This window comes from Pseudochaenichthys georgianus, chromosome 11 (genome assembly GCF_902827115.2).
Source record: "Pseudochaenichthys georgianus chromosome 11, fPseGeo1.2, whole genome shotgun sequence".
NCBI classification, from domain to species: domain Eukaryota; kingdom Metazoa; phylum Chordata; class Actinopteri; order Perciformes; family Channichthyidae; genus Pseudochaenichthys; species Pseudochaenichthys georgianus.
In genome coordinates, this window is record NC_047513.1 from 12,728,535 (window position 1) to 12,753,889 (window position 25,355).

The following is a 25,355-nucleotide window of genomic DNA, read 5'->3' on the forward strand; positions in this document are numbered from 1 at the left end:
ACAGAGCCCAGCTAGTTTCCTGTCTTTGTGCTAAGCTAAGCTAACTGTCTCCTGGATGTAGCTTATCATTCAAAGAGCATTAATCTTTTCCTCTTAAATGCCAAAATAATTCTTAAATCCATCTTTTTAAAAGTTTATTCGAAGTTTATAAAGTTAAACATTTTACAAAACATGAGATCAGATGGAGAAAACACGCATTTTCAGCCTTAATATTTTGTTCACCCCCAGTCCTTTGTGTGCACAATTAAATATATCTTGAATTTGTATACAAAAAACGTGAGCTGCCTTTTTTAAAAGTTTCTACCCTTGGCAAAGTTAACTCAGTTATAATGTGTTCAGTTTAATCGCACTGTGCTTCAGAGGTTGCCCCACCTGGCATTCAGATGATGGATGAGGGAAGAAGTGCGCATCCTTATGTTGCAGTAAGGAAGCAGCGCACAGGGGACATCCGGGGGGAGAGGGTGAGAGCCTGTGTGTGTGTGTGTGTGTGTGTGTGTGTGTGTGTGTGTGTGTGTGTGTGTGTGTGTGTGTGTGTGTGTGTGTGTGTGTGTGTGTGTGTGTGTGTGTGTGTGTGTGTGTGTGTGTGTGTGTGTGTGTGAAACCAAGATAAAGATACCTCAACCAGGCAGCTAATATTTCAATTCAAAATGTATTGTTTTTTGCCCCTTGACATTCCTTGTATCCTTTCTTTATACAATATTTCCTTTTTGTTCTTACTATTCTTTTTTCCTGTAATATTGTCTAGCAGGCCATATTTCCACTTTCCTGCGAGCTGTTGGTATCACACGTTATATCTAAAATAACCTCCATTCTCTATTTCCGTATCAGTTTACCAAGAGCTACCTATGACTTAATGAGCAGCTCCATTATTGAACCAGGGCCTCATTTGATATTTATCCACTTATATGGTTCCCTGGATGAAAGTACCGAAGAATGAGGAGAGTGGGAGAAAGAAGAAGCCCAAGTTTGGAGTCATCGTTACATTTAATGTGTCTGTAGTTAAAGTTACTAAAGTGTCAACTTTAGCCAAAAGTTTTTTTTCCAAAAACGTTCCCAGTGAGCACACACTGCTCCGAGCACCGCTCATCAAATCATCTCTTTTTACAAACTCAGTTCACTTGGCACTTGTACTCCGGCGCTGTCATCATTAGCACCACTTGCTGCAGAGACTAGTCTGCCTCGACATTAGCCGGCAGCCCCCCTGCTGCATCGAAGGCTGAAGGGGTTCAAACGTGTCCGAAAGCTCAAAGAGAAAGGGAACATTAGAGATGAACCAGTGCAATCAGCCAAAGGCAGAGCAGAGACTGAGCAGGGTTCGGTGAATTAAAAAAGATCTCTTCCCAGCATAGATCAATGGAGCATTACCGTAAGAGAGAAGGGGAGATGGAAAGAGGGAGGGAAAAGACCAGGAGAGATAGAGAACCAGTTACAAACTAATAGTTGTCTCTGCTATGAGCATGTCTCCTTTCTCTAAATCTCTTTCACTTTCAATTCCAACCATATTGTTACATCTCCAATCAAATAGGGAGATCGCAGCACCACTATGGCAGCTTTCCAGCCTATAACCGAAGAGCAAAACCATTTCAAAACAAAGAAAGGTCTGATTATAGGCTTAATGAATGAAGAGGGTACCAATGGCTATTAGCACTATTTGTGCACACATGGAGGAAACACACACACACACACACACACACACACACACACACACAACACACACACACACACACACACACACACACACACACACACACACACACACACACACACACACACACACACCAACACGTTCTCACTCTCATCCCGTCACATATTGACGGACGGTCAGGGCCCCTCCCCGTCGCTATATTACGTACCCCTTTCCCGTCATTTTCTACGGGCAGGGCGTCCCATAGACCTTCATTGCGGACACAGCGGACCCCTTGCCCGTCAGGCTTCTACGGGCAGGGCGTCCATAGACCATCATAATGCCTATTTTAAGGTTCATTTGGCCATTAAAATGCGTTTTGATCTCATTTTATGCGAGTAATGAGTTTTTATTTCTGATTATTTGTGCAGTACATGTACATGATGTTTAGTTTGCTAGTTATGACGAAGATTACTTCATGAATGTGTACACATTCATGGTTGCTAAGGTGGTTGCTATGGATGCTGCAACAGCTCCCAGACCACGTGATCAACAACAATGGCTGTCCTTCGTGTTATTCTCGGTGGAAAAATGCCTATTTTAAGGTTAATTTGGCCATTAAAATGCGTTTTGATGTCATTGTATGCGAGTAATGAGTTTTTATTTCTGATTAGTTGTGCAGTACATGTACATGATGTTTAGTTTGCTAGTTATGACGAAGATTACCTTACGTCTGTGAGGAAAATGCATGGGGCTCAGAGCCTCGTATTTTTAAAATCTTTTTTTCCTTCTAATTTGTTATTCTTTTCAAAATAACACACTGTTATTTACTCACCAATAACATACAATTATCCTTGCTTTTATTTATTGGTTTAATTCCATAATCTCGGTCTTTTTTGGTGTTCGTCAGGAACTGAATTTCAAAATAAAAATAACCGGAAACAGACGTAGGCCTATAAGGGACAGTTCGAGCATCATTGCGATTGTCAAAATGTTTGAGTTTAGGACGGCCGAAGACACTACACTACCCAGAATCCCCAGCTATCGTTGAGGACTACAGTCCCCGTGATTACTCTTCTAGGTCTGGGATTGGATGTTGGAGTGGCAGTGCGCCAAGGTTACAGCGTCAAACAGCTGTGTGAAATGGAACAAAACCACGCCAGACTATCCAAAACTGGAATCGAACGCCCCCCCAGAACTACACACTACACTATTGTGTTTCGCAAAATGTTCTATGGGACGTCTCTACTGAACTTTTTCGTTTTCCCACAATTAGAAGTTGCCAGTATTAAACACATTGGTGTTATCAAATGTAAAACATATAATTAATAAATGGATAAAAATCGCTGTCCATAATGCGCAGCATCAATATATAGCATTAATATACCCACATGAAAGCTCATTGATACTTTGTAATTCTACTCCACTACAATTCAGAGGTTAACCTGGTATTTTTACTCTATTGCATTTATTTGAGTTACTTTGCAGATTCTGATTAATGATGTGAAATATAAACAACCCTTAAATCAGACTTTAGTTACACCTGAGTAAAATTCAGATAAGGTGATTGTCAAGTGCCAACAATCAGGAGAGATATTTGATACTTGTGCTTGAGAAGACTAAACATGTATCTGCAATTGACATTAATGGAAACGAGTAATAAAGTATATTAATTACTAGTTATTCTCTACTAATAGTTAATTAAAGACTATATATTATGGCTATTTTGCACATCCCTTTCAAGATTTTAAAGGTGTATTGACATATCATTTACACAACTTACGGTGTAGTTATGAAATGAATGAAAAACGTGGGTCACAGGTCCCTCAACAGTGCAGTACAAGACATCTATCAATATGTGTGTACCTCCACCATTAAACTGTCATATTCTGCACATTTCTTATTCTATCTACATACATAAGAGTATAATCCATATGTATAATATCAGTTAAAATAAGTGCTTCAACATAGTTAACATTGCAGGAAAGCAATATATTAGACGTTAAGTACTTTGTATTTATCTGTAGATAGATACCCCCAACGTTTTTTTCTTATTTAAAAGAAGACCGTAATCTGTTATTTAATGTTTAAATAAAGGTTAATTCGTTTTTCTGTTTTGCACCTCCTCCTATTAATATCTTTGTACATCCTGCACTAAACTGTTTTATTGAAGAGATCACTTATAGTATCTTCTTGATTTTTTATATTCTATATTTCTATCACAGACCTTCTACTTTCCCCCTATGAAAGTATATGTACTCTTAATATTTTTTTAATCAAATATAACACATAAAAACAATAATTCAATAACGTGCTTTAACCACTAGGCACACAAGGTACACACAGACACTTATGTACAACATCTGAAGATGTGTAGTTTTATTCATGCTTTCACATAATTTTACAGCATATTGCTATACTATTTCAGAATCAGTATTTACATTCTTACATTCAAAATGCAATCCAATTCAAATCAGTAATATCTTTAAAAACTATAGTCCTTTTTTATCAGCTGTGCACCGTTATGGTGTAAATATAACCTATCTATGAATTACATCAAATGTAAAAGTCAGCCGAATTAGTGTTGATACTGCAAGGAGACGTATTGTGTGAAGAGAAATTGAGAAGTTTTTTAATTGTTGATATATTTATGATCCACGTCAAGTATTCAGTTTCGGCGGCATTTCTTCAGTTTTTCCATAGGTCTTCTCATCAGGGCTCTCTAAATAAAGAACTACGGCAGATCTGTAATATGTAATGCAGCCGAACCGTGTACTACAATGCCGTTATGTGATGACTTTCAAAGAGAAAAGCAAGAGCACTCGGAATTAAGTATTATTTTAGTCTTTTCAAATGTTTTCCGGATTTCATATAATATAAACACCAAATCCCAGCATGCATTGCGGCTAAAACATCCAATCAGCGTAGCTGAGAATCTTGGGTAATCGCTCGAAATGCCCACGTCTGTTTCCGGTTATTTTTATTTTTAAATTCAGTTCCTGACGAACGCCAAAAAAGACCGAGATTATGGAATTAAACCAATAAATAAAAGCAAGGATAATTGTATGTTATTGGTGAGTAAATAACAGTGTGTTATTTTGAAAAGAATAACAAATTAGAAGGAAAAAAATATTTAAAAATACGAGGCTCTGAGCCCCATGCATTTTCCTCACAGACGTAAGGTAATCTTCGTCATAACTAGCAAACTAAACATCATGTACATGTACTGCACAAATAATCAGAAATAAAAACTCATTACTCGCATACAATGACATCAAAACGCATTTTAATGGAAATGAAAGAAAGCACTGCGTAAAGCGAGAGCAGCCTACTACTCTTCATTAATAGATGAGAATAAGAATAATGCAAGATTTCTTTTCAGCACTGTAGCCAGGCTGACAGAGAGCCACAGCTCGATTGAGCCTTCTATTCCCTTAGCACTCAGTAGTAATGATTTTATGTGCTTTTTTAACGATAAAATTGTTACTCTTAGAAACAAAATTAATGACCTCTTGCCTTCGACCAGTATAGTGTTATCAACAGCTCCCGGAATCGTAAGTTCTAATATTACACTAGATAGTAAACTTGAATGCTTTTCAGCCATTAACCTTGAACAATTACATTCAATGATTCTCTCTTCTAAACCATCAACGTGTATGTTAGACCCAATTCCAACTAAGCTGTTGAAGGAAGTTTTTCCATTAATTAGCACTTCTTTATTAAATATTATGAATATGTCTTTATTATCAGGCTATGTTCCACAATCATTCAAAGTAGCAGTGATAAAACCGCTTCTTAAAAAGCACAACCTCGATCCAGAGGTTTTAGCCAACTATAGACCTATTTCTAATCTTCCGTTCCTCTCAAAAATTCTTGAGAAAGCGGTCGCAAAACAGTTGTGTGATTACTTTAAAAACAATGATTTATTTGAAGATTTTCAGTCTGGCTTTAGAACACATCATAGCACAGAGACAGCTCTGGTTAAAGTCACAAATGATATTCTAATAGCCTCAGACAAGGGACTTGTCTCTATTCTTGTTTTGCTCGATCTTAGTGCTGCATTTGATACTATCGACCATGATATCCTATTGCAAAGACTAGAGCACTTAGTTGGCATACAGGGAACTGCTTTAGGCTGGTTTAGGTCCTATCTATCTGAACGCTCTCAGTTTGTACGTGTTAACGATGAATCTTCCACGCAAACCAAAGTTAGCCATGGAGTGCCACAGGGCTCAGTGCTCGGACCCATTTTGTTCACATTATATATGCTTCCGTTAGGCAATATTATAAGGAATCATTCTGTAAACTTTCATTGTTATGCGGATGATACTCAACTATATTTATCAATCAAGCCTGATGAAATTAATCATCTAAATAAAATTCAAGACTGCCTTAAGGACTTAAAAACGTGGATGACCTTAAACTTTTTTATGTTAAACACGACCAAAACTGAAGTTATTGTACTTGGCCCGAAGAATCTACGAAACAAATTATCTAAAGACATACTAACTATGGATGGCATTAATTTGGCCTCCAGTGAGACTGTAAGGAATCTTGGTGTTATATTTGATCAGGATTTATCCTTTAACGCCCACATAAAATCAATTTCAAGGACCGCCTACTTCCATCTACGTAACATTGCAAAAATCAGGCATATCTTGCCTCAAAACGATGCAGAGAAACTAGTCCATGCATTTGTTACTTCTAGGCTGGATTATTGTAACTCTTTATTATCAGGGAGTACCAAGAAGTCAATCAAGTCGCTTCAGCTGATTCAAAATGCTGCGGCTCGTGTACTAACCAGAGTTAGGAAAAGGGACCACATTACTCCTGTTCTGGCTGCCTTACACTGGCTCCCTATAGAACACAGGATAGAATTTAAAATTCTTCTTCTCGCCTACAAAGCCCTTAATGGGCAGGCGCCATCTTACCTTAAAGAACTCATTATACCCTACTGTCCTACTAGGGCATTGCGTTCCAAGAATGCAGGGTTGTTGGTTGTTCCTAGAATCTTTAAAAGTACAATGGGAGCCAGAGCCTTTTCTTATCAAGCTCCACATTTGTGGAATCAGCTTCCAGTTTGTGTTCGGGCGGCAGACACCCTATCCGTTTTTAAGAGTGCGCTTAAGACCTTCCTTTTTGATAAAGCTTATAGTTAGGGCTGATTAGATTCAGCCCCTAGTTTTGCTGATATAGGCTTAGTTTGTCGGGGGACATCTTACTTCTTCCTTCTCTCTGTCTATACCCGTGTACACTCATGTTCCGATTAACCCAGCTTCCCCAAATGTCTTTCTTTTTGGTGTCTATATACGCTGGGATCCGGAGTCATGGATGATCCTGTGGTCCTGTGTCCTGGATCGCGAGCGCTGGATCTTGAGTCGTGGCTGTGGTCCTGGATCATAGGTCCTGGATGGATATCCTCGTGGATTCATCTTCCTATTATACACACATGCATTTCCAAACATTTGGACTACCTATGTTGCAAATGTATTATCTTTTCAATTTACACACGGCATCTATTGCACGTCTGTCCGTCCTGGGAGAGGGATCCCTCCTCTGTTGCTCTCCCTGAGGTTTCTCCCATTTTTCCCTTTAAACTGGGTTTTCTTTGGAAGTTTTTCCTTGTACGATGTGAGGGTCTAAGGACAGAGGGTGTCGTATTGTCATACTGATATTCTGTACACACTGTGAAGACCACTGAGACAAATGTAACATTTGTGATATTGGGCTATATAAATAAACATTGATTGATTGATTAATGGCCAAATGAACAATAAAATAGGCATTTTCCACCGAGAATAACACGAAGGACAGCCATTGTTGTTGATCACGTGGTCTGGGAGCTGTTGCAGCGTCCATAGCAACCACCTTAGCAACCATGAATGTGTACACATTCATGAAGTAATCTTCGTCATAACTAGCAAACTAAACATCATGTACATGTACTGCACAAATAATCAGAAATAAAAACTCATTACTCCTATACAATGACATCAAAACGCATTTTAATGGCCAAATGAACCTTAAAATAGGCAATATGAAGGTCTATGGGACGCCCTTCCCGTAGAAGCCTGACGGTCAAGGGGTCCGCTGTCCGCAATGAAGGTCCATGGGACGCCCTTCCCGTAGAAACCTGACGGTCAAGGGGTCCGCTGTCCGCAATGAAGGTCTATGGGACGCCCTGCCCGTAGAAAATGACGGGAAAGGGGTACCCTGTACGTAATATAGCGACGGGGAGGGGCCCTGACCGTCCGTCAATATGTGACGGGATGGGAGTGAGAACGTGTTGCACACACACACACACACACACACACACACACACACACACACACACACACACACACACACACACACACACACACACACACACACACACACACACACACACACACACATTGTGTGTCCTAACTGCATACGAAAGCCTTTCAGGATGAGACTGCTGTCTTTTAGCTGATCTACACACCAATGTTCTTGACAACAGTTAAATAAGTGCAAGTATATCATCTGGATATGTACACAAGTTCAGCCAGTATGGGTTTGGAAACCACCAGAGACTATTCATATTTACTCCATAGAGGCAATAGACGTTGTTAAACTGTAATCAAATAAATAAACACATAAAATGTTGTATTATATTCCTTTTTTGTCACCTATCTGTATTGACATTTAAACAGTAAATCCAACAATGTCAAAAAACCCGATGCCCTAGGAGACCAAGCAGGTGTTTGGGAAACAAACCTCAGTAATGCCTTTCTCCACGGACTCACAGACACAGCGCAAGCTAAACAAAATGCTGGCCGCTCACAATACCGAGGGAGAGGCAGAGGAGGTTTTCAGAGGCAGAGGACAAGAAGCAAGACGTTAAGACATTAGTGGTTGGTGTTCATGCTTTCATTTTCCAGTCTATCATTTTCCAGTCCTTAACATTACTTCTTTAATTCAGGCCCTGTGTATCATTTAAACTAGGGCCGGGACTTTAACGCGTTAATTAAGATTAATTAATTACACAACAATTAACGCATTTTAATCGCACTTATTTTTGCACAGCGGAACGTTTCTCACTGGATGAGTTTCAGGCGTACCGATTATACTGGAGCACCAACTAACGTTCATGACTTCAGCATGGGACTTCAAACAACAACAAACCACAGTGAACAAAAGTCAAACATGAACGAACAAGCTGATGAGACCGCTTTGGTCGGCCCGTGGATGGGACATTTTGTTTTAAAAAACGGACGGATGGAAGCGTCGATAAGAGCACGGTTGTGTGCAAACTATGCAAAAAATAATTTGCATATCACCGCAGCACATCAAGCCTAAAGTATCACCTAAATGCAAAGCATGTAGCCGCTAGCGTGGACGTTAGCCCGACTCCGAGTGCAAGGAACCACACCCTGACCCAACCCACACTCAACCAGATGACTGGTTTCAGGGCCAGGATAAGTAAGTCCACGTCTGAGAAAATAACCAACTCCCTGGCTCACTGGATTGCACTCGACTGTAGACCACTTGGAGTAACATCCATGTGAAAATTGCTTCTCACTGTTCTCAGGTCAAATATGTATATTTGATTAAAAATGCGATTAATTTCGATTAATTAATTACAAAGCCTCTAATTAATTAGATTAATTTTTTTAATCGAGTCCCGGCTCTAATTTAAACACATCCTCAGCTGTTGAAGCAATGTTTTTGGTAATGTGCTTTGCTTGGTAAAGACTTCAATAGGTAAAATGTGCAAACATAACACAGAGAATGATAATAGCAGCAATAGTAAAGCCAAACCACAATCTGAAATGCTTATATGAAACCAGTTTGGGAGAAAAGGAAGTGAATTAAAGTACTTATTTAAGAACGATGTAGAAAAGTGATCACCGTGCTGAATTAAGACACTGGATACTGCCAGCTTGGACACATCGTTCTTTAGCTCTTCCTGACCTCTGAAGGAAGAGAATGTTTCTATGGGGATCAATAAAGCCCCCCCTTGTTTAATGATCATTGCATTAACTTAAGAGGCGATGTGGCAGTGATGGCCCTCTGAGGGAAAGTTGCATTTGATGGGACGCTAACGTGATTCCCTTTTGCTCATCTGCTGCAGTCGACCTGTACTAAAGCGATAGGCACAACACGGAGAAAGCAGAGACTCAGCTAATCCATTCCCTCTTTTTCTCTCTCCGACTGTGTCACTTTCACTTAGTGGCTCTCTGTTACACTAATGCTGGCACACATGCGCTAAACCTCCTCTCAACCACTGGACCTTGCTCACCACCAGACACCGAAGTAAAAAATGACCACATACAGACTCTCTAAAACAGTGCGTGGCCCGTGGAGTGTGGATTGCATTCGAGGGACGGTGCCTCGATAGATCACAGCGCGTTTATTGGCTCCATGGATTCCCTTGAGTTCATCAGGCTCCGGAGGAGGAGGAGGAAGTGCAGAGACTGAATATGGATTCACTCTTCCACTGTCTGCTGAGCAGGCCTGGCTGCTCCATCAGCCTATACCCTATTAGAGGCCATGATGGAGTGTGACACAGTGTGTGTAAGTGCTTGCATGTGCATAGTAAGTGAGCAGAGGCAGGCTGGGTGCGGGCGGGTGAAGGAAGCGGAATACAAAATATTAGATTTGCTGGAATTGCTTCTTAGTATCCGACATGTCTAAAGTACATGCACTTAACTACTCTTATTGTTATTGAGAAATCAATACGGTTTACCTTGATTCACCCTCTTTGCATCATGAAGGATGAGGTGAACACGGTTGGTAAGAAAGTACATTTAAACAAGCTTTTGTTCTTACTTTGGTAATTTACTTGAGAATTTATGTTTTATAACTTTACTTCACTTAACTTTAGGAGGAAATATTGTGCTTTTAAATCCACTAAATGTGGAAGATGTAGTTACAAATGGAGTTGTTACATAGGGAAATATATGATACACTAATACATTACGATAAATTGAATGCTGAAGTTTTACCTCTAGGATACTTTCACTTGGTAAATCTGAATACGGCTTCCACCACTTTTCTTCCAGCAGTTGAATAATTGAGAAAATGACACGAGGGAATAGGAAGAAAGGGAGAAGACACAGACATAATCTACTTTTTGAAGTGAATATAACCAAGAGGGTTCACACTCACACTGCACCTGATCACATTACATCCTGTTGGGCGGAAAGGCAAGAGCAGCTGAATAAAAGACAACAGAGGAGCAAAAGAATACTTTCGAGAATTAAATGTAAAAGAGGCAGAGAAGGTAAATCACTTCTCCTTAAGGGTATGAAACAGAAGTAAAGAGTGGAGGGGCGAGGCAACAAAGAGAAGGAAGTATGTGAAGACTCATCTTACAGTAAGGGAAGGTCACTACATGGGGACAGAGACAGAGCGCTCTGGTTACTGGCAGCCAGTGGCCAGAGAGACAGAGAGAGTGATAACTAGGGGACAGCTGGGAACACAGCGCAGGGCTGACAGCGTAACTCCTGGCCGGGCACACGGCGGGAAACATGAGCAGGGGCGTGTGTGCCTCCATGCATCGCGTGTTCGAGAGTCGACGAAAGAGGAGCAGCAGAGACAGGAAATAGAGGAAGAGATGGTAGGGACATATGAGGGTTGGGTATGTGTGTTGGCACTGGGTGAAAGGTTGGGAGAGTCACTGGATGCCAATACCGGACTCTTAGAGGTCGTTATAGTAGATGCCAACAGCCAATAGCAGGTATGGTATCAGGACATCACTGTAGGCAATAAATAAACCAGAGATGAATGACTCCTTGGAAATTGTTAGAAGGTAAGGTACAACATGGGGGAATACATATATTTCATGTTTAGCTATGGCTATAGGAATAACATTTTACATCTGTAAGTCCACCACTTTGGTCCATATTGGATCTCTAAGCTATAAAGAATGCAATGACATTTTACACAGACATTTCCTCTTCGCAAAAAGATGATCCCTATTGACTTTGTTGTTCAACTTTCGAAGCTTTTACTTTTATACATCTCAACTTTCATTGGGTATTTTTGTATAAACGTTGGTACTGGTTCCCAGACGATTTACCCTAAAGGTGATACATCTACCAGGTTGACAGCAGGTTTTGAAATAGTATGTGACCTTTTTTAATGTGTGAGTGAAATTGAATAAAATGTTGTCTAGACCTTTATTATTTGGCGGGGAACGCTTATAGTATTTATTTGGTATTGATAGAAATACAAGAAAAGAGATTGAGGGGGAACAAGCTGAACATATCTCCACACCACCAGGATACGTCAAGACGGTGGTGATCCTGAACTTTTCATCTAGATTCTAATTTGTAGAAAATCTGCAGGACCAAAGGCTTTCACATCAGAGTCTACTTTTTGTTTATCAGCCAACTTCAGTATGCTCACATACTAAACTAAACATCAGCTTATTAGCGTCGTCCCAACTTTGAGAATGTTGCTGATTAATCACAAAGCACCACTGCACTCCACAGAGCTGCTTAGCACGGCTGTGTAGTCTCATTAATTTTAATTGTAATCTTTTTAAATGACATTACATTCTAGACTATCCAACCGTGGCGTTGTTCACACTCACCTGCCCTGACGCACCATCTAGCTGGAGGGTTAAGAGATGCACACCGACAGCTTGATCATTTTAAGCAAGGAACAGCGCGATGGCAGGCATTGAACTTAATAAGCCTAATGGTGTGTAAAATGTAAAGGAAATGAGGACTGAAATGAGTCAGGGCCTGCTGTAGTGTGAAGGAGCTCGGCTTGCTGAGGCTTTCATCTAGAGAGGAGACTTTTAGGCTGAGCAGGCGGAGGCGACATGAAGCCCATTTTTCACACGACACACAGACCTGACAAAGTGTGTGTATATTTGGTGCAGTTCCATTTAGAGGAAAGCTGTTTTGTTGCGTGCTGTAGGTGAGTGTTGGGTGTAGTAGGCCATCTGACAAGGAAGTACAGCAGGCCATACATCACACACTCTGAAGTGCGACTGTGGCTAGGTTTGTGTCTATGGAGCACTTTCAGAGAGAACTAAATACATTTTGAGAGCAACTCAGGGGAAGTTTTGACTCTCTCTCTCTCTTTCCCACTCACCTTGTTTCTAATTCATCAAAGGTGATGAGAAGGGAGACAGGCGAGAGGTACAGAGCGGTCCCGGCACGGCTATCATTAAATAAGAGTTCGACACCAGAGCTCATGAGTAATTCATGATCTTCCACACATTCTTCATTTGCTAGGTAGAAGAATACAAGCCCTTATCTGGGGCACACATACCGTAGTGTCTGCTGTTGGGCTTGGCAACAGTGACGCACACATACACATACACACACACACACACACACACACACACACACACACACACACACACACACACACACACACACACACACACACACACACACACACTGGCACGCACTGGCACGCACTTTCCAACTCGTGATGAGTGTATTACATTTCAACTGAAACAAGAAATAAGGTGAGGCTCATGGAAAATTAAGTATTATTGTTTCTCTGCCATGCACGTAGGCAAAACTACAAGAGAAAATAAACGTGATGAGGATTTTATTATTTGTAAGTTCCACTTTGTTCAGTTCAGGCAGTTGTTTCCACCCTCCCCAAGCAACCGTATTGGATCAAGAGGTGTTGGCTTAAAAGCACAACAGAAGAAACACAATAGGTCTGATTTCAAAACCTTTCTGACATTGCACAATTAAATAAAAGTGCATGTGTGCGCAGTTAGCTACAACAGGTGCCCTTCCCAGGCTAATATTAAAATAAATAGAACAATAAGTACTCCTTTGATAATGGCATGGAAAACAGATTCCAACAAAGTATCTGATCGGTTTTACCATCACCCTTTCAAACACCTGAAGTGACAATGAAGTGGGACTCTGCATTATTTGCTTGAGTGTGAGCAATTGGAAGACAGCCTGTTCTGCCATTTTAAATAGATTCTTCAAAAGGTACACCATGAACTCAGAGAGAAACAGCTTTTTTTTCAGTGCCCAAAAACCTCAATTAGGGCTATTATACATCAAGATACATGCTTCAAAAAGGAGAAAAACACACATTCATTGCACAGACAACAACTCCATAAAAGGAGGATGTATGAGCGTAATAATGAAGCAATATACATGAAGGGTTATTAAATAGTTTGCATTTAAAAAAATACTTGAGGTTGCTCTGATCCAAATCCCAGTTTAACCCCAATACCCCACCGCGTTATTAAAAAGCAGCGTACGTAGATCATGCTAATGCTGATACCGCAGCATATATTAGTGAGTCCTTTGAACCCTCCAGGGGTGGGGATTATCAATATGTATCAGTCATTCATCTGAAGATCGGCCAATCGGAGGGCTGCTCTGTACATCAAAGAGAGCCAAAAAAAGACGTTATTAAAAAGCCTTTTCATCTTATTGCAAATTTACTACACAACATTTTTTGACTTAATTTCACCCCATAAATCGGAGGCAAATTGGGGGTCCTGTGAGGAGGTCTAGAGACACATCTTGGGAGTGTGTTTGGGACAGCCTAATTGAGGCAAAATCTTGTCTGAGTGCTGTGTGTTTGGCTGCTGGATTTTTCTTCAAATGAATGCTTTGAACTTCTAAGTTTATGCATATTTTACGTTCTGATAAGGTTGGGCATTATATCAAAGATATATCAAAAAAGTTAATTATCCCTTAACAATCATGCCTTCCACTTTCCCCCCTGCATGCATTATCTCAAGAAAGGCACAACGATAACACTAATCTCTCATCTTTCTCAGCTCCATAATCTCTAAACCATATAGTCTTACATCATGTGGGGGGGTCAAAGGTCAACTAGATGCTATCAAAAACCAGTAAACAGTTGAAATCCAGGCCACTGAGAGGAGGCTCGGCTCCTTCACTGCATAAGGTATGAGAAATGTCTCCCCCCTCGTCTCTATTTTTCTCTCATTCATTGTCATTGTCAAAGCTTTTTTACGCTCCAGTTGGCCTGGACAATAGCAAGCAAGGTCGCCAGAGGCTTTTCCTGCTATGATCGCTGTGGTGTTAGCCAGGGTTCATAAAGGGCCCATTAGGGCGCTGAATGGGCACCCATTAAGAGGACATCCACACGACTGAGAGAGCCCGGGGCCAAACGGCCTTCCTAGGAAAACTGATAGGCACCTGACGGACTGGAGCCGCCCACTCGATATTTTAAAAGAGAAAACAAAGAATGATAGGAGCTGGCTTACACCCGTATGAAACACTGCAGTCAGCAAATAGTACACTGAAACCTTACCCTAACCTCAGACACCCAAACATGCAGAATGGGACTGAACATTGTTCATAGTGTGAGGTCTGTAAAATGATGAACAATAAACATTATTTTCAACATCTCTTTCAATGTCACTGTGCATGTGTGGCCAAAATATTAGCCGAGAAAGAAGAAAAAAACTAAGAAAAGAGCTATGAGAGAGAATTTGACATCCTCCGCACACCTGGCCAATTGCTTTGTAAAGTGGGTGTCAGGTTGTCGGTTATACATTTTCCGATGCAGGCCCTCAGATTTCAAGGAGGGATTCATGCCAGAGTCTTTGCTAACACAATTTCTTGGCCCAAAGCTAGCCGGCCTCAAACCAATATTGTTTTGCATACTAAACAATCAATCAGTCATCAAAATTGACTCATCACTTTACACGGATGTGACCAGAACACAATGACGAAGAGGAAGTTCACATGTTCTGTAAATCTTCACAAAGAAGAACAGAACATCCAGACCCTGATAAACTGGCAACTATTACTGGCACCGTTTCTTTTATATTCTCTGTAAACACTCAGTATGCAGATGAACAAAAACCGACCCCACAGACCATCAGCCTTGGTCAGATTGCATATCTCTTTTCAGAATTTCCTCAAAAGCTCACAAACCAAATTTTAACCTTCCCAACCTTTCCTTTTCTGAAAAATCTCACAACACAATTTTTTTATTTCTATGTCTGCATTTAATTTGATCCCAAAAATGATGAAATCCTGCAAAATTGTTTGAGTCTCATAGCTTTCACAAAGACCTTGTCCTCTCTGTTATTACATTTGGCTCTTGTTAGCCTTCCAATCTGCACTTTTTCTAGTGAAAATGGCTACTCACACATAATGGCATGACAACCTTCATAACTTTGAACCAAATCTCCGACATTATCAGTGAGACGATAAGCCCCTACAGTATCTGCAGCACCACTTATATCGTCTACATAGATGAAGATAATATGAAATAAATAGAGGTTTTTCCTGCCGTGTTATTTGGTTTGAACTTCTGTGACCTTTGAGCGACCATTGCCTTCCTTGAGAAGATCAGTCGAAAAATATGTATTTTTAAATCATCACTGTTTCCACATATGTCTGTAATAAGTGAACACAGCGAGGTCAACCAACAGACAGAGGATATTGCAGGGAAGGTGATCTCCTTCAGCTGGACTGTATTAGTTACGCTGTATGAAAACATTTTATGATTCTTTTTAGGATGGAAAGAATTCAAAAAGGAAGGTTGGCCTCTACTGATAAATCAAATCTCTCATCTGAAAATGATACATCATGCATTGAGAACTGAAAATGCTTAGGTCTAGTTTAAGCACTGAGGTAGCAGAGAGGATTCTGGGTAAGGGTGCCACTTGATAATCAGGCAAACTTCTATACTGGGATTATAAATTGTAACTAAGGGCTTCTTTGTGAGTGGTAAATACATTATTTAAAAGTCAGTAAAAAACAATTTATAAGAAATAAGTGGTTCCAATATTTAATTTGAACATTGTGGACTTTTAATTAAATAGTTCTACTAAAAATACTTTCTTTTAGAGAGTTACTTGGGAAGATTTTAATCTCTCTTATAATGGTCCATTTAATACAGAAAAATAGCAGCATGGTAGCATAGCCTTGAACAGAAAAGTAAAGTGCGAACACAAGCCAGCTACCTCCACCCTTCCAAGGTTACTCATTAATAGTAATCTTTTTCTCTTTTCTAACAAAAAAACATGTGACAAAATATTTGCCTCTGTGTATTAATTATCTGGAGTCTCCGCTGGTTGCCTGGAGACTTCTCAAAGACAAGAAATTGTTCTATGTTTGCCAAAATGTCAATCTAATCCTTGAAGTATTAATTATTGTATTGCCAAAATCGTCAACGCAATCCTTTTGGCATGTCTTCATCTGTTCTGTTTGTAAAATGTAAAAAATAAACGTGTGTTAAATTGATTTAAATTACATTTGTAATCCTCTGCAACCCTTCTCCAGAGGCTAAGTGCCGAAAGGTCAAATAGTCAAATAGAATTTTCGCAAGCTGCAAATCTAAAGTGTTTTATTACAGATCTATAAAGCTTCAGGAAATGATTTAACGTCCTCTTAAAAGGAGCCTTATTGGCAATTGTTACAATGGTATGGTTACGTAATCAATCCATCCCTACCCAGAGCGAGATCAAAAGTTCAGCTGATTATCGAGCCTAACATGCTTTAGCAAAGCCAGTAGTCAGGAGTCCAAATGTATCACTTCTTAGGGAGTGGATTAGATGTAACCTTATTTAACACTCTGAGCCTAAGAACTGGTAACCTTCCGGATGCGGTCCGGCTCATGAAAACACGCGTGAAGGGTGAGTGATGGGGGAGGGGAGAGCGGTGTCAGAGCAGTGATCCGTAGATTAACAGATGAGAGCAGGGAAGGGACTTCCCTGTGCGTGTAACACAACACAATGGCGTGTCAGACGGTTGTGTGCAACACTACAGCCAAAGCTGTGCTGTCTGAAAAAGTGTGTCTTTATGTACAAGCAGGGCTGTGTAGATAAATGATGCATACCATTATGCATACTGGAGCACTGGAAAATTGTAGGAGGCTTGCACTCAACTGTAGGAATGGAAAGTACAGGAGGAGGAAGAGGACAAGAAAAGTTAAGGGGTTGTGGAGAGATTCACGCCAATAGCGAGTTAAAGATATAATACATATTGGAAGCTGCGAAGAATCTACATGTATGCATTGCATCTATTACAGCAATTAGATTTGTTTTCAATGCAGGGATTAGAGGTAAGACGTCCTTAATGTAGTTACGTCCGGGTGTGGCTGATGTGTGGCAGGCTTTTTGTCATGTAGCATTTTCCAATTTAGTTTCAGTATGACAAACACTGTTGACATTTTCCAGAGTCTGTTAAAAATAAAAAAGCCGTTGAGACCTTTATTGTCTCATGAGGTCGTGTGACTTGTAAACTTTTGCCCCTCCCTCAGACTTTTGTTTTTTTAAATAGATGAACAAGACTGACGAGCAACTGCAAAGAAGAATGTAGGCAGTGGGAAGCCTCCACTATGACTCAAGTTTTGGAACAGTAAGCAGTGGTTGAGAGAACAATGAAGCAATGGAGATTTGACCACAACCCTGTAGTGAGAAATGATAAGTGGGTTGCCAATGGGTTGTTTTTTTTACTAAGAATATTGTGTTTCTCAAGACTAAGGAATGAAGCTGTTGCACTCTGGGAAACTGCAGGGAGGACTCACAGAGATTGTAAGAACCTCTGCCAACACTGTTCACTCCTTTGTTTGCCTACAGAATAAGTGAGTTTCAGCCAACGAAATCATTCCCATCAGTTGAAGTGAAGATAACATTTATTCTGTGACCTTGAAAATACAACTGTGGGATTGTAAATCAAATCCCTCTCGTAGTTGCGCCTAAAACAATAATGGAAAACTTGGAATTTCAGATGAAGTCAAACCCAAAATTCCTTGGCGTGAGTCTCATTCGTCAACCAGAACAGCAAAGCAACATAAAACTGTGGTCTGGATCTTGATGAAAGACTGATGTAAATTTGCTCTGAAATGACATATAGCTGGGAGGAACTGCATAATAGAGTGATAATCATCTGTGGGTTTATCACTATGAGCCCCCCCCTCACATTGCGTGCTTTCATTTGATCCATTGCTAATATGATATTTCTGATAAGAGCAACTTTAAAGGAAAACTAAATCAATCAGCTACACTGGTGAGTGAGAAATCCGGTCGATTTCATGCCCTCGGTCGAACCTTTGATGAACTGTTGGAGCACTCTGTGACTTTATAAATATGTGGCACTGTGGAAACGAGATTTACTGATGTGTAGAAATACACCGGAAAGATATGAGGAAAAAGAGCGGAGGAAAGAGTGTAAAAGTGACAGAGAAGGCCGCCTCTTTTTTCCAAGTATTCTAAACAGAGACAGCAGAGACTGGCCTCACAAACCACACACACACACACACACACACACACACACACACACACACACACACACACACACACACACACACACACACACACACACACACACACACACACACACACCACAGCATCTTCAGAGGTACAATTTCACAGGCCCTAATTACCGTGGACTGCAGTGTTTCTTACTTGGTTTGCCAAAATCTAAAATCGCACGTGCACACACACACACACACACACACACACACACACACACACACACACACACACACACGTTCAGCTATTACAGGGACAGACACACACACAAACTAAAACAAATCGTGCATGTGCGGAAGTAGTAACTACACACCAATGGGGGGGGCTTTGTATGTCTGCCAGCTGATAACAATGAGCAACCCTGATCTACGCACATTGAAATCTAAATTACTATACGATTTTTGGACACAATACGGCATAAAAGTCTGCACATCTCCTGTTGGAATGACATATGCATGAGAGCATTTCGAAAGCATTCCCTTCAAACTTTTACCGTAGCTTATAAATTATTAAAGCCGTCTCTGTTGCAGTCCCACAGTTGTGTTGTGTCTGATTAGTATGCTGCATTCATGCTGAAGTGTTACCCAGGTTTTAAAGTCTGATTGCTCTCTTTCTCTTTCAGCAACCTTGAGTTCCTTCAAGGAGGGTCATGAATAATGACCCATCGGTTTCCTGCACCGGCCCTAATACACCGAGGCCGAGGCCATTTAAGATAAACAGAGAGGTACAGCGGTTTGCCATTACACGTCCTCCCGTCACTTTGAGCCCTCTCTCCTATCCTGTCCATCTCTGTGCACAAACACACTCTCGGTTCTTAAAGGAAAGGAACCTGAAAACTTTTCTTTGGTATCTTTGTATCTCCTAAGTATCCCTCTCTTTTTCCCCCCTTTCTGTTTTTCACACTCTTGCTCATTTACATTCTATGTACAATCCACGTTTCTCTTCCCTTTCTTAGAGAATTCTCTAAAGTGAGGGAAACTAGGCCATTAGGCTGCAGCACAGCTTCTCCCTTGCTTCAAGTATCCCCTCTCTCCCGACTCTTTCTCTCCCACTTTTTCCCCCTCCCTGCTGCCCCGTTTCATTTGCGCTCTTTCCTTAAGTTGCCTGCGGTATCCTTCGCTCTTTTCCTTCATTTTCATAATCTTTATCGCATGACATTCTCCTTTTCTTCCTTTCTGTCTTGTTGCTCTTACTGCCTTGGGTACCACTGTGTCTTCCCTCCAACTTGTCTCTTTGCTACTTTGTTCTGTTTTCTCATCTATCATTCATAATCCATGCACACACATACACACTTGCACACACACAGAAATTACACACCAAATTCAATAGACCCGAGAAAAGTATTTCCAGGCAGCTTCAGTTCCCATTCAGATTTATTTTCCCCTTTGGCGTATTTTAATGGGATTTTCGCGTGCCCTTTACCAATCATTCCATATTTTAAAAGAGTGAAATGTAGTTAATAAAAATGGCAGGGGGGACAAAAGTATTTAAACTTAATCCGTTTTTTAAAAAAAGTTAATAACCATAGAGGTATTATCATTGTTTCATAAAGCCAGAAGAGTGTTCGTAGTGCGGCAATACAGCACAAAACAGTTTCACGATGCTTTGCACTGATGTCAATTTGGTACTGAGTGGAGGTCATGTGGTTTGAACCTGCAACAACAGTCAGTCTAAATGGGTACATTTCTGTCTTCATGCCAACAAGGAATGAACACGAGTTGCAGAACATTCACTTTTTGTGAACAGGTGCGTCTGTTAGGGATGATTCAGGATAATCCAGAGACCCCACTGGGAACAGATCTTGTCTTTTTCACCCAAAGAAATACAGACAAGGAAGCCTGCTGATAGCATGGTGTGTGCCCATACAGCAACCAGGATGCTGTATGATTGTGTTAATGCTGTGAGGAGGTCCCATGTGGTATAAAATAGATCAAAACCTCTGCAAATGAAGCCATCACTATCTGCATGTGCATGGCTAGATACCACCAAAGGGAAGAACATGTGTTTTTGGGTCAATGTGGGTCTTCCTACAAACAAGGACTGAACATTAGCTTCCGAAGGCTTATCTGACACTGAAACACTGCACAGGTAGAAGCAGGAATTGGCGGTTTTAAGCATAAAGCAATCCATCCGGAATGTGCGCTTGCTCCTTTTTGATTGGACAGAAGATGCTGGATGATGTTGTTTTGAGTTGCAGCAAAAGTTGAGCCAGGCTCTTTTAATACATCCTCATTAAAACACTTTTAATGAGTTTTGGAATTGACAATGACTCCATTTTGTGGATAAAACAGATGTATTGATCATTAAAATAACCAGGACGAAATATACTGAGGTAGGTGTATGCACTACAGTGTCTCCGGTAAAGAGATATAGTAGAATGTGTTCACAACCTGACATTAAATTTAACCAAACTAAGTTAATAATATTATTGTCAAACTTTATTGCAATAGTAGGGAGTAATCACACAATTTGTTTGTTATGTGTGAGGGGATGTTAAGGTCTTTACTTGGTCAGTAAAATCATGTCATGACGCTCTATTGATTTGTCCGTCTGACTCCCCCCCCCCCCCCCCCTCCTCCTCGTGCCCTTTTGTCTGTTTGTTGTCAGCTTGTCCGGGTCCCTCAGGGCTAATCTGCTGGTGTACCAGATGCATGCGCTCATTAACCTGGTGCCACCTTCTAAGAGCCTCACAGACCGTGCAACAGTCGAAAACACAGAAATAATCTCATGCATATATCGCCGTGGCGGTCACACACAGGTAGACACAGGGCACAATGGTATTATTAGCATACTTCAGGTGCAGGGTTTTTGGCAGAAAGACAAGAGAAATGAGTGAAATAAAAGGATGGATAGATGGAAGAAAAGACACAGGGAGAATATGCCAGCAGACAGATGGAGAGGTGATGGTGTGTCTCCTCTGAAGTCCCCTTCTTCTCTCCCCAAAAGGACGTTCAAAGGATACAAACAGAGAAATCCACTGCCTCTCACCTTTCCTCCCTTTCCGCCCCACATTGCTGCTTCACACCTCTATCTCCAAGGCTAGGCCTCCCGTTTCCAGAGAAAGGGATTTCATACAAAAGGGGAGTGAGGGAAAAACAAATCATCCAGCTTTTTGTGTTTTTCTTACAAACGGCAGCTATCTCTCACGTTGCCTCCCCCATTCACACCCTTACACCCTCAGAGCCATTGCCATATCCAAACCTACTGAAAAATAACACATGGGACCTCCCCCAATATCCTACCCACCCCACACACCCCCTGCCCACCCGGGTGTGAGTAGCGGGCTGTGTGGAATAAATGAGCTCATTCATACAGTGTTGAGCAGCTCCGACCCTCTGCTGCCCGGCCCAATGTAAACAAGCCTAAGGTGGCCGGTTATTATAAGCCACAGGAGCAAGGAGTGTGTCTGGATCAGGACCATCATCCAACTGCTGTTCCCGGGGAAAAGGATATTTGAAAAGTCCTATTGTATAGATACTCGCTTCGAGTGTTCATTTGATGGCAAATGAAAACAACTTCCAACTTTAGGAGAGGCGATTCAAGGAAGCAGAGGCAGTTCAGAATTAGTGATCTACTAAATATTATACAGGAATGTATCAAAAAGGAACTACTTAACATTTCTAGCATTTATTTCACTTATAAATAGTCCATGAGTCCTGACATGTCACTATGACTTGAATGAGCTTTGTAGGACTAAAATAATTACTCAATTAATTAATTAGCGTACTGACAACATTAATCTTCAACTATAATCCAATTATTGCTTAACTCACTTTGGAAATACAATGTTGTGGTTTCAGCCTGAGCTTGACATAGAATGGACTTAACATATACTTAAAAAAAGATTAGCAAATTAATTGATAGTAAAGGAAAATCCCAGTCCCAGTTAATTTGAATTCTTTAAGACAATAGATGACATTTAAAATGTGTCTGTTTGAACTTATTGTGGCGTTAGCAACCGGGCAAACTAGCTTGCTAACCTAAAATGGATGGGTGGATGGATGGATGGATGGATGGATGGGTGGGTGGATGGATGGATGGATGTGTGGATGGATGTGTGGATGTGTGGATGGATGGATGTGTGGATGTGTGGATGTGTGGATGGATGGGTGGATGTGTGTGTGGATGGATGGATGTGTGGATGGATGGGTGGATGGATGGATGGATGGATGTGTGGATGGATGGATGGATGGATGGGTGGATGGATGTGTGGATGGATGGATGGATGGATAGATGGATGGATGGATGGATGGATGGATGGATGGATGGATGGATGGGTGGATGGATGTGTAGATGGATGGGTGGATGGATGGATGGATGGGTGGGTGGGTGGATGGATGGATGTGTGGATGGATGGGTGGGTGGATGTGTGGATGGATGGATGTGTGGATGGATGGATGGATGGACGGACGGACGGATGTGTGGATGGATGGGTGGATGGATAGATGGATGGACGGATGGATGGACGGATGGATGGACGGATGTGTGGATGGATGGATGTGTAGATGGATGGATGGACGGATGGATGGACGGATGTGTGGATGGATGGATGTGTAGATGGATGGATGGATGGATGTGTAGATGGATGGATGTGTGGATGGATGGATGGATGGATGGGTGGATGTAGGTCCAGGTCTCCCTTGAAAAAGAGATCTCTGATCTCAATGGGACCAATCTGGATAAATAAAGGTTTGAAATGAAATTAAATGAATGTGTGGATGGATGGATGTGTGGATGGATAGATGGATGTGTGGATGGATGGATGTGTGGATGGATGGATGTGTGGATGGATGGATGGATGGATGGATGGATGTGTGGATGGATGGATGTGTGGATGGATGGATGGATGGATGGATGGAACGTCAAGTGAGTAAAACCTTTATTTAGTAGGCAGTATTCAATATATAAATTGAGTGTGTCGTAAGGATGTGGTACGTTAGTGTGCCGTACGTTAGTATTGGAACACAGCCGATCTCTCTTTCACTGATATGCATCTTGTCCTGTCTGGATGTTCTGCACCATGACTATCCTTGGTAACTGGGTATGAATGGACAGGCTCAGACTCTATAATGAGGAACTCTGTCAGCACTTCAGCTTCAGAGACTTTTATTGCAAAGTGTAAGTTAAGCAAGAACAGAGGGGCTGCTGTATATCTCCTCTGTACAAACGATGTAATGACTACTACAGATGATAACCTTGTGATAAACTGAACATCCTCTCACATCCTTTTTCTCACTACCTCGACCCCTTTAAAAATATCTTCACACTTGCATTTAGATAAAAGATGTAAGAGATATTGTAGTTCTTGTATTAATCCTCTGAGAATTTAAAAGACTATTTTACAATCAAATTGTTTCTATTGTGTGTTTTGAGGTCATGTGTCCATTTCAATCTGTTTTTAAATCACTGTCTGAACTCAAATAAGCCAGCAGGAGAAAAGTGCTCAGTGGATGAGACATGTTCACCAAGCTGCTGCTGTGACATGTATTGGGCAGATGGGTGTGTTTCATAAAGCTTTTCATTATTAACTCAACAATGGCTCTCACATACTTGAAAACCACTCAGTGAAAAAGCCTGTAAAGCACATAGGGGCTGAACTGGAAATATATATGTGCCTTTGTACAAAATGTTTTCAAACGCCAGCTAAGGTTATATGCTTAAATTGGTTGGTTTGAATAATAAATCATTGCTCTTACTCTTGCAGATGTTGCTGGATTCTCCTTTTCAAGTGTTTTGTACCCACTTCAACCCCTGTCTAATCAGTAAGCTAATTTAAAACCAAAGTTGAAATGGCAAGGCTATCTCTCCACGCAATAACAACAGCAAGAAAACCTGAAGAAACAAGGGGCTGAATTGAAAAAATAATAATTATTCACACTTAACAACCAGCAGCGGTTATTCTCTGAGGTAATCAGAGATTTCACAAAGCCATTCTTTGTGGTGACCTTTGCTTTGGCTCTTTATGCAATGTAATTTCAGTAAATTAGCTGTGGCTGTTCATTTATCTGTCGTATAGAAGTACACACCCAAATACAAAATGTGGGAGTGTGTTATTTATTCATCTATCATCGTGTAAAATATTTTACACTCTGAATAATGGAGGAACTCAAGGTCAGTTATTACAAGCTGAGCAATTACTAAGGAAATATAATACAATTATTGCTTTAAATAGTGACCTGAATCTTAATGTCCAAAGACTTGAGTCCGTCTCCAAAACCTTAGATCTCCACAATGGCAAACATCATAAACTTAAAGCGTCAAACTTTTGCTGTCATGAAAATTACCACTGGGACCAAAGGCTACTGCTAACAGTGCATGTAGAAACCAGTGATATCTCTACATCAATAAAAGACCAATAAAACAGCATATTAAGTTCAAATTCAAAGTCAAAAGGAAAAACACCACTGTGCATTTCCTATAAAAACACTTAAAATAACACTTGACACAGTTTCCCATAACTCCCTGTGTAGTACAGAGCCTCACTCGCTCACGCCTTCCTTCTCATTTAAACATAACCTCAGTACTGCC

The 25,355-nt window shown here is 40.8% G+C and overlaps 1 protein-coding gene across 2 annotated transcripts in view; it reads right to left on the reverse strand.

The window, feature by feature from the left end:
- Positions 1 to 25,355, reverse strand: part of LOC117455536 (exostosin-1c) — an 88,642-nt gene that overhangs the window by 48,754 nt on the left and 14,533 nt on the right. The gene's annotated exons all lie outside the window — the stretch shown is intronic.